Here is a 10,641-nt window from a genome sequence, read left to right as displayed (position 1 = left end):
CTGATCTTTTCAGACTGCAGGGACCTGTAACAAGCATCCCCGCTGGTGTCAGCTGAATGCTGCTGGAGGGAGGGAATCTCCCCTCTGTGCTTGTGCAGGGGGTCTTCTGATTTTCCTTGATTAACAGCACTCTGGGAGCATCTCGAGGCGCAGCAGGCTTTAACCAAACGTTTTCAACACTTCATATTTAAAAGGAAAAATGAAGAGCTCCTATTGTTGGCACTTCTTGAATTGCTTTGCCTATTGTTAGCTTGGCTGTGCCTTCCCGGTGCCAGCCAAGAACAACTTTCCTCATAACTTCCGTTTTATAAATACGGGATGGCTGAAAGGAGTGCAGTGATGTGCTAAAAATAGCTGGGTGTATTCAGGTCAGGCACATCTCCAGGCTGGCAGCAGAAACAGTTGTATTTTTAAACTCCCCTGCTGATTGCACACAGAGCATGCGGGTTTAGTGATGAGGGTAAAATTGGGGTGATCTGGAATGCCGTTGTGCATGAGCCTGGGCATGGCTGGTTTTTCACATCATCTTCTTTTCTCTGAGGACTGTGTTGTATTATTGCTTTAGAGCTAAGCATGAGGTTTGGTGGTGATGTGTTGCGCTCAGCCTAAAACAACCCATGACAACTTCCTTTGCTGTTAGCTTTGATTATTTTATTTCTGTTGTGCAGAGAAGTGTTTGCTGTGGTTGAGGACCTCTCTGTGTGAGCAGAAGGCTGAACTGCAGCCCTTGGCTGAAGGGAGTTCATAGATTCAAGTCAGGAGGGAGGGACCTGCCTGCGTGCAGGAGCAACAGGAGACAGTGGGACCCTCTGGATCACCTTGATAGTCAGAAGCTGGTTGTTCCCAGCTGCTTGGCAAAGGAGATCTTGGAGAAGAGATTTGAAGTAGAACAGCCTGCTAACATCTCTCAAAAAAAAAAAAATCTGACCTCCCAGCACACACTTGCTCAAATACATGACAAGGAGGCAGTGGAGCCTGTTATCATTGCTTGAACAGAGATGAAACCTTTATATCATTGAAGGTGATGCAGAAGCAAGTGGAGGGAGACCAGAACAGGCTTTGAAAGTGAAGAGATTTTGGTGCAGTGGGAAAGTGGAGGGATGGTGAGAAGTGATGTGGTTGTAGCTGTGGCTTAGAAAAATTATCCCTGTGGCAGCACACAGGGTGGATAAATGAGTAAAATATTACATTTCAAGAGAAAGAAGTGTTTGGAAATTAGTGTCTTCCTCATTCCTGGAAGTGTTTTTCCCATTCCTGGAAGTGTTCAGGGCCAGGCTGGATGGGGCTTTGAACAACCTGGTTTAGTGGAAGGTGTCCCTGGCCATGGCCAGGTGGTTGGAACAAGATGATCTTTAAGGTCCCCAAACCCTTGATTCGATGAAAACCAGAGGATGATGGTGATGGATGGCAGCTTTATTTGTGTTAGCAGACAAGAAATACTGTGTCACACAGAGATACGAAGCAGGAGAAGTTGGTGAGGTATTGTGAGGATCTAACACTTAAAGCCTGAGAGGGAGATGAAGGTTACAGAGCTGAGTGGAACAGGGTCTGGTTGTGCCAGGCTGGAACTGGGCTGTGCAGAAGGGCTGCAGGGCAAGCTTGGGGTCATCGTGCTGCCTCTGGGCTGGCCACCATCCACAGCCCAGACATCAGAGGAGAGGCTGAGAGTTCAGCCTGTGCAGGAAGATGGTCTGCAGCGATAGGGCACATCTGTGAGTACCTCCCAGGAAACTTTAGGGTTAGAAACTGAAGAGTTGTAAGCTGGTGAAAGATAAGATTCATAGTAACACCGTGAAGGAAGAAAGAAAAGCTTGTGGTGCTCACAGGGTACTTAATGGAGTTTTGAGAGGGTAAGGAATCACAACCAGGAGGGGGCAAGATTTTGAAGCTAGAAAGCTGCTCTTGTAGACTTGGACAAAAGGAATTCAGGTAAGTGCAGAGGGCAGAAACCAGACAGTTCTTTATTTAACCACACAGGCTCCCTAAGTGAAGAGCAATTCTTACACAGCTGTCAAAGCTGTGGGACAGGTCAGGAGCTCTTCATTCTGTGCCTCATATTGCTTGGGTCACTTTGCAAGATCCCTTCAGTGGGCAGGTGCACACTTGGAGGTGCTTCATCTCCTGGGGGTGCTTCATCTCCTTTATTTTCCCCACCTTTAAGTTACCCTATAGCCCTCTGTCTTCTTCAGCTCTTTTTCTGACCCTTTGATTTTGCATAAATAGACATAATTCATCATCAGGAATCATCTGGCTAGGGAGAGATATTCCTTTCTCTGGTTTTTCAGGGAGTCTGTGTGAGTTGTAGTTCTCTTGGTCTCCTGATCCTCAGGAGGCAGCTGCTGGGGGCTCAGGGATTCAGGTGGTTTCTGCTGTCTCGCAGACATTCTGTTCTTGGGAGCATTCCCTGCCCAGAGCAGCTCTTGGGAGCATTCCCTGCCCAGAGCAGTGTGGCAGCCTGAGGGTGCTGCTGCAGGACCCAGCCAGCCTGGGGTCACCTGGTCACACTGGCTGGGACACCTTACAGCCAGCGTGCCCTTGGGACTGCACCCCAGGGGGAGGATTTCAGAACCTCTTCTTTTGCTTTCTGGGGCTTTTCTGTCCAGGTTTCTCGGCAACAACTGTGAAGGGTTAATGACCACACTGTTAGTCATCAGTGCCTTATCAGTAGCAGTTTGGGCTGCAAGTGTGTGGTTGTTCCACTGTCTTCCTTCAGCCCAGGAAAGAAGTTCACCTCTTTACCCTGGTGTGTGGCTGGGCTCGGGAAAGTGAGGAAACTTGAGTCATGCTGTATTGTTAATAAAAATGTTGCAAAAATTTCCAGTTTCCCCTGCTCGATACTGCAACAAATACACAAGTGTGTGAGAAACTGTATGCACTTAAACCACAGTGATTTTGAGATGGGGTTGGCCAGAGTGCCCTGTAGTTAAGCATGTTTGTCTCTGGGAATGGGACTATAAAGCAAGTTTCTGTGTGTAATATACTGATGTTTGCATACAGGGATTCTGTATGCAAAGTATGTTGCTGTGAATTTACTTTGCAGACGGTTATATCAAAATACAAAAATTACTTACTATTATTATGCAAATCACCTAGTGATTAACCAAACCTCAAGGTTAGGAACCATCTGCAAAGGAGTTTTTCCCAAAGTAGATGCTGTGGGATATGAAATTATCTGACCTGTGCTAAGACCATATAGTTCACAATCTTGTCTGCTATATCCATGTGTTTGAAACTGGAATGTGGCCCTATGAAAGAAACAAAAAAATGCTGTGGCTGCCTGGCTGTGGCAGCACACTCAGGCAGAGCAGCACAGCTTTCCATTGCCCAATGCATTTGGAGAAGGGGCCATGGGAGAGCACTGCTCCTGGTTCTTACATCTGTACATCTCCAGCCTGTCCTCATGGCAAGGACTTTTTAAGAACACATCCTTTTTCCAGTTGATTTTTTTTTTTTCTTTTTAAGAAAAAAGAAAATTTTCCCATCAGCAAGTTCATGGGGTCCCTGAGAGCACTGTTTTTTTATATTAGCAGTTGCATTTTCAGTGACAGCTATGGCTAGAAAGATGTGTCTACATGTCATCAGACACATGTATGTGTTTAAAAAAATTTTTTGAGCTCATCCTACTAATTCAGATGAATAACCCTTGAGTTGATTCATAGATTTCTGTAGAGATGCTGGTAAAGTTCTCTATAAAAGACTGAGTCAAAGGGTCTGGGCGTGGCAAATTAAACCAAGGATCTCTTGTACCTTAAACAGATATTCATGGCCAAACCAACAGAGTGGTCAAATCAGCTGAAGTCCTGAATAGTGTGTCCCTATAGGGCAGAGAAAGAGATGTGAATTTGGAAGCCCCAAAGAGCTAGTTCTGCAAAATTTGTAATGGCCAATTATTTGTTAGGAAAAGTGATGACTCACTTTGCCTTCAGTACACTAAAAGATAAAAAAAATTAAAGCCTGTTAGTTGTCTTGCTTTCTGTCCCTTACTGGTTTTTTTTTCAGTAACTTTTTTAAATTTCATTTTTCTGTCTCTTCCTACATTCTTCTTTCCTAAATGCTGTTGCTGTCTGCCTTTTCACTTGAGTTCATCCCCTTGAATTTGTTTGACACTTGGTCAGGGTTTCAGCACTGTGCATGCTGCTGGAGGAGGTCAAGGGCTGCTCACGAGCAGTAACACTGCCCTGCTGCTCTCTACTCATCTGCAGAGTCAAACTGTTTAAAATTAAGATCCTGCTCCCACTCAACTTCTCCATTTGGGGTTTTCCCCAAAGCTTCCCAGAAGCAGATGGTGCTTCCTGGAGCTGTGCTTGCAGAGCACTACAATTTCTGCAGCACTGCCTCCTCCTGAGGAATCCAGCTGGATGTGCCCTTCCCTCAGAGCTGGCAGGCTCAAGGGCAGTCTGTGCACAAGCTGTTGTGCTGTTCTGGTGTCAGGTGCTGATGGCAGGGATGAAAGGACACCTTCTGGGTTAAAAAGCTTGACTGTAGAAGGGAGCTTAGGCTGTGCTGAGAAATGCAACTCAAATCAATTTAATTGATACCATAAAGAAGCAGAAAGTTTGCAAATTGGTGTCTTTCCCTTGGCCACTGACTTTATGATGCACTGATTTGTCTGTTCCAGAGCTTCATGGAAGGTTCAGGAAAACGTGCCGTAGGCTGAGATACCTCCTGGGAGGGGAGATGGAAATTGAAATAGTTTAGAAATGCTTTGGGAAAAGGTGAAAGAGACTATATGTTGCATTTAAGTACAAAAGAGAATAGACACTTTCTTTGGAAAATTAGTATTTTAAATAACAGGAGACTTAAAAATTACTGCTTTCAGAGAAAATATAATAGGTTACTTTAGGAAAGGAAGAAAAACAAAAAGAAAACAAGAGACCAGAAAGCAAAGGAAGAGGGCAGAGGAGGATAAAGAAAGAGTGGGGGTAGAGATAGAGCCTAAGGCACTGCCTCGAGGGCAGCACATTTTGGACTGGGGAGAGAGGCTGATGCAGAAAGAGGGAGACAAGGCTGCCAAGAATCCTGAGTGTACAATTAAGTTGAGACTACAAAACCATTAGGGTTTATGGCCACTTAAGTTATTACAAAACCAAATAAAATGTTTATTTTCTTAAAATGGATTTTATTTCTGTTTGGGAGTTCTGTTTGAGTGTCTCATGCCTGTGCAGCCTGTGGCATGAGCTGATGTGACCGAGCCAGTGCTGCTTCCTCTGTGAGCTGCCACTTCACTTCCTGCAATGGGTGGGTTCACACAGCTTTGTGAGGCTACTGCAAAGAGCTTCACAGGATTGGACCTGGCTGTTTCTTATGTCCTTGTGTGCTTCCTGCTGCCCTTGTGCTTTTTCTTTGATCACATCACTCACCAGTTTTGTGGAAGGTGAAATCTACTCTGTATCTTGGATTCCGACTGTGAGAAATGTCTTTGGTAACCTTGTGTTGCTCCAGATGGTAAATCTGCAGTCCCTACATCATTGCAGTAAGGCAAAATACTTTTCAGTGGCTTGCCTTGTATCCTAACACTTCTAAAACATTTTTATGCATGATCTTTTCAAAGCTACTCTGGGGGATTTCCACTCCCTTGCTGTTTTAAAATGCTTGTACTGCTATGCTAACCACAAAGCTCACGCTGGTAGACTGTCTCTCTGTCTCTGTCTCGCTCTCATTTTCTCCCCACTGAGGACCAGCTACAGCTTCCAGGTATGGCTTTACCAAAATGTGTCTTGTTAATGCTGGCAGGAGCTTAATTTTGCCAGAATTATTTCTCATTTCTGAAGGGCTATTCAGGGGCTTGGCACACAGGGGTTGGGGGAAGGCTGCAGATCCAGAAACATCTCAGGGAACAAGTTCACCCCCTGAACCGGCAAAGTGGTGTCATGATCTTGTAAGGGTGAGAGGCAGAACCTTCTTACAGAGATTTCTGTGGTGCTTGGGCAGGTGATAAAGCATTCAGGGATTGCCACAGGAGTGGTGGCAACAGGTTTATTTTCCAGCTGTGGATGAGGTTATTTTAAGGCATAACAATATTGTGTTGATTAGAAATAGATTTCTTGACAGTGCAAAATCAATTAATTAATTATTTTTAGAACATCCAGGGGAAAGAGGAGATGTAGGAGATAATAAGCTGGCTGTAAAGCAAAGCTACTTTAGCACCAGACACACTTCATTAATTGTAAAAGTGTATTTTTAAATTTTTTTTTAAATGCAGTGTTGTAACCGGTGTCTTAAAACCCTGATGCAGTCTAGTCTTATGGGAATTCATTGTAATGCTTGACTGTACCTCTGTGCAAAGGAAACCCTACTGTCTTACTCTGCTCAGTGAAAATTTGCCTATGGGCATGAGCAAACTGATGCTTGCTTAGTAAGGCTTTGCTGTGCCTTGAGGATGAGGTAATCTTACAGTCGGAACTTCAATAGCATAGTGGTGTCTGTATACAAAAGAAAATGTTTATTCTGCTGTCCTCTGCAGCAACATCCCCTGGGGGTGCTCAGGCACATATCCAATAGGAAATTGTTGCTGTCAGAAGTACTCTTTCCTGGGTACCAGCTGGTCACTACCCTGCAGCTTGTAAGTGACTGGGACAACAGCAGAGCAGTTCCTGAGGTTCCCTCGCTGCCAGGTGAAGTGGGAGTGAGCCCTGAGTGCTGGCAGTGGGTCTGTGTTGGTGAACAAGGGATCCTTTCCCTCCTCAGCCTCTGTGCTGCAGGGACACGCATGGTGCAGCCAGGGTCCTTCTCCCACATGGGGACCCTGCCAGTGTGTTCCGTTGTCAGCAGTCAAAATGTTCTAACTCTCCATGGGCTAGAAGGGACAAGGATGATCCCCCAGTGATGTCAGATGTCATCATCTCCTGTTTCCACATGGCTCCCTACAACTTGCTATATCTTAAATATGTATCTCAAACTAACTGTATAGATACTTTTAGTCATTCTTTAGGAAACTGTTAGCTCTTCCACTCTGTGTGTTGAGTTGGGGCATATATTTTTTGTCCCCAAAATAGTGGAGTTCTGGGGGACATTAAAGTAGTAAATCATACAACTTTGTTATTTTAATTCAAAAGTACTGGAGGCAGCTAATCTGTACATAAATTTAATAGTTTATAAGGCAGCTTGGAGAGGGTTGTTTTAATGCAAGATCCCTCCATTCTGTTTCTGTCTGTTACCTCCCAATGAAGTGACTTGATCTTAGACCTCCAAATTTGACAAAACTTTTCCCACTGTGTCTAAGACAGTTCTGACCTACCATAAAAGGTAGATAATTGTAGAGGGAGGGACAGGGCATCTTCTCAGCCTCGTCCCTACCAAGTGTCTTAGTGTAAAGCAACAGAGGTGGACTACAGCTACAGAAAGGTAGGTGCATAACCTTTTTTCTGTGCCCTGTTGTATGTATGACATGGAAGCTGGTAAGTGAGGAAGGTGCTTTTTACTGGGAATACCCCAGTCCTGGAGGGTGGCTGAGCCTCACCCTCCCCTCATGCAGTGAACCTGGCAGAAGCTGAGCTCTCAGCCCCATTTGCTGGGCAGCAGAGCCTGGGATCTTGTCTTCTTGTCCATGTGTAGTGATCAAGTCTGTGATAACAACCTGGATATTTTCCCTTCTCAGTCTGAGACATGGTGGCACCCAGTGCTTGTGCCTGGTTCTGCTGTCCTGGAAGTTTTGGCTGTAATGGTGCACTCACAGCTCATGGGGTAATGATTAGTTTCACATTGGAGAAAACAGGAAAAACATGTTCTCTTTTAAAAAAGCAACCACCTTGTAAAGAATGGTTTTTCATGTGTGCAGAAAGTATGTTTTTGTGGCTAGAAGAAGTTAATCTGTCCACAGTGGTTCAGTGTGATCAAGGTTCCACACAGCCTCTGTCATTCTGACTGCTGGTGCTGTAGAGAGAGAGCAGCCGTGCTGGAGGGGAGCTGTTTGAACATGGCTTTAAAATGTTGATGCAATTTTATATTCTAGTAAGTCATGCCCATGCTGATTTTTCTACTTATTATTATGTTCTGCTCAGTTTCTGAACAAGAAGCAATTTTAAGTGTGGAGCATTTTACTGGAAAATGTTTGGGCTCCATTTGGTGTGGTGGTATTAAAACAGGATAGCTCCCAATTTATAAAGTTTATTTTTGTTATGAAAATTCTCCCACTTGGATTATTTCCAGTGAGATTAAGGCATCTGCATGGAAAGAGTTGTTCCAGAAGCATTTTGCTTGTGCAGGCAGGGCTGGGATGCTGAGGTGATGGGAAGGTGCAGCTGGGAGCTCTTTGTACTGCACTGCCTTTGAGCTCCCACTCATTGGTAGCTGTTTATAGGACTTGGGCTTAGCTCCTAGTGATTCATACCACTTCTTTTTTATGTGTGGGCAGAATTAATTCTATTTATTTCAGTATAGGGAAATCCTTTTTTTTCATTTGTGTCAATTTTCAGTCTCCATACCCTCCATGGGGGTTTTGTGTGTGTGCTGTTGCAGTGCAGTTGCAGTGAAAATCCCTTTCCAGCATGCACTGTGTCTGCCTCAAGAGCATCATTATGCAGCACAAGCCTGCTGCTCTCTGCTATTTTAAACCAGCGTTAGAGTTCACACGTGTGCTGAAAAATTGCAGCATACACAAAGGCAGGACAGCTTCCCCTTGCTGGAAGCTGTGAGCAGACAGAAGTGAAAGCTCCCTCAGCCCCTACCTACGCTGGCCAGGCATCAGCGTAAGCAGGAAATTGATTCAGATAACCCTGGGCTGCTCTCACTGTCACCTACAGCACTTTTTCCCCTGACGGTTTCCCTTTGGTTTCAGTTCTGAGAGCCCGTGTGCTGGGAGCCAGGAGTGGGAGCAGTGCTGCTGCAAGTGCCCCGAGTCACTGGTGAGTGCTGCCATGGGAATTACACTGCCTGGGCTCCTTTGGATCACATCCACCAAGTGCTGGCTGGCAGAGGCTGCTGCTTCTCAGCTCCTCTGAGCCTCCCCAGCTGATTCACACGGGCACCTCTCCAGCTTGGGCAAAGCGCCGCCATCCACAGGCCCCCTCCTGGAGCAGCCCATTTCTTCCAGCAGAACAGCTGCAAGCCCTGCAGCAAAGCTCCTGCAAGGCTGGCAGCAGCGGTGAACTCCCTCATCTTCTGAGGCTTCCGCTCTGCCCTCTGAGCAGGCAGCCTCCCCTTTCACCTGGGGTGCTCTTTCCTGTGTCCTGAGGTGCCCTCAGCTGTGCAGTGCTATCCTGGGCCAGGCTGAGGTGGAGGAGGTGCTTCCATGGAGATGCCAAAAGTATCCATTTTTAGGAGTGGGATCTGGGTTGGGTGCATTATGAAGGTGTTTAAAGAGATACAGGCTCTCATTTCAGCAGGAGAGTTGGAAGGTGTTGTACCACAGCAGAGTGCTCCTTTCAGAAAGAAATGGGATTGATTTTGGTTGATTTAATGAGCAGTGAGAGCTCTGGAGGAGTTTCTTGATGGAATTTTGGGCTGCTGAGTGTTTCTTTTTAATGTGTCTCATAACATTTTTGCCTAAAATACGTCACCCCAGCTGGAGTTTCTGGAGTTAAGGAAGATCCCTAAAGGCAAAATGGGTAAAACATGGAATTGTTGTCGTTGTTGGTTTTATTTTAGTGTGTTTTTACACAGTGATGCATTAGCTTGCTAAACCATACCATCAGATAAGGTAAGTGCTGGAGCAGGATAGGACTGGGGCAATTGTATGCCAAGTAAACGGGAGAGAGAGCAGCAATAAGAGAGAGGAAGGAAACTTGTTTCAAGTTTGTCACCGACCCAGGGCAGAGTGAGTTCCTAGGCAGCTCGTCCTGTGGGTGGTCCATGCTCTGGAAGTTAATGGTGACAGCTCTCCATCTGCCTTAGAAGCAGCAGGAACACTCTGGGGCTGGCATCTGCTCCCGAGGCAGCGCAGACAGGAGACTGGTAATCCCTCAGGCTGCATTTTGTCATCTCTGGCTGGCGTGAGGAAAAGAGAATTGCTCCTTATTAGGTGTCAGGGAACTGGAAGTGCATTTTCAGAGGAGGAAAGATCGACTGTTTAAAAATGAAAGAAACAAATGGACAGCTCTGTCTGGTTTGAAGCAGGAGGCTCTTCTTTTGGAGGAACCAAACAGGGTAATTTGAAAACTCCTGTTGGAATAATAAGTCTTTAATGGCTGGAATATGATTACAGTTCATATTCCTGAGGGCTACCAATGTTAGATGCTCAGCTGTGCTGGAGTATGTCAGACATGCAGCCTGGTGAAAGGCAGGGAGACTCTCACAAGATGGGGAGGTGAATACTGTGTACAGCCCCTAACGAGGGTGCTGAGTTACAGGAGCACTTAAATGTTGGCCGTGGAATACATTTTAATTGGTTAAGTGCTTTGGTGTGTTTTTGAATCAGGCACATTATCTGTCTGCAGGATTTCCTCACCCAGTATGGATTGTTAAAGTGGAAAGGAAAATGGATGTTGCTCTCTGAAGCCCAAGGTGCTCTGTGGCAGCTCACTAATTGCTGCTTTTGTGGGCCAGGAGCCACTGCAGCAGGGAGGGAGGGCGGAGTGTCAGCACTGGGCGCACTGTTTCATGCCAGACACAAGGTTGTTAATGGTGATGTGCTGGCCCTGCTTCCCTCCAAAAGCAGCAAATGCCCTGGGTGACCTTACAGGAGATGAGTGAGAGCTCTCAGAC

This window comes from Molothrus aeneus, chromosome 3 (genome assembly GCF_037042795.1).
Source record: "Molothrus aeneus isolate 106 chromosome 3, BPBGC_Maene_1.0, whole genome shotgun sequence".
Taxonomy (NCBI): Eukaryota; Metazoa; Chordata; class Aves; order Passeriformes; family Icteridae; genus Molothrus; species Molothrus aeneus.
The sequence above is the reverse complement of the archived record's forward strand: the minus strand, read 5'-3'. Positions refer to the sequence as shown.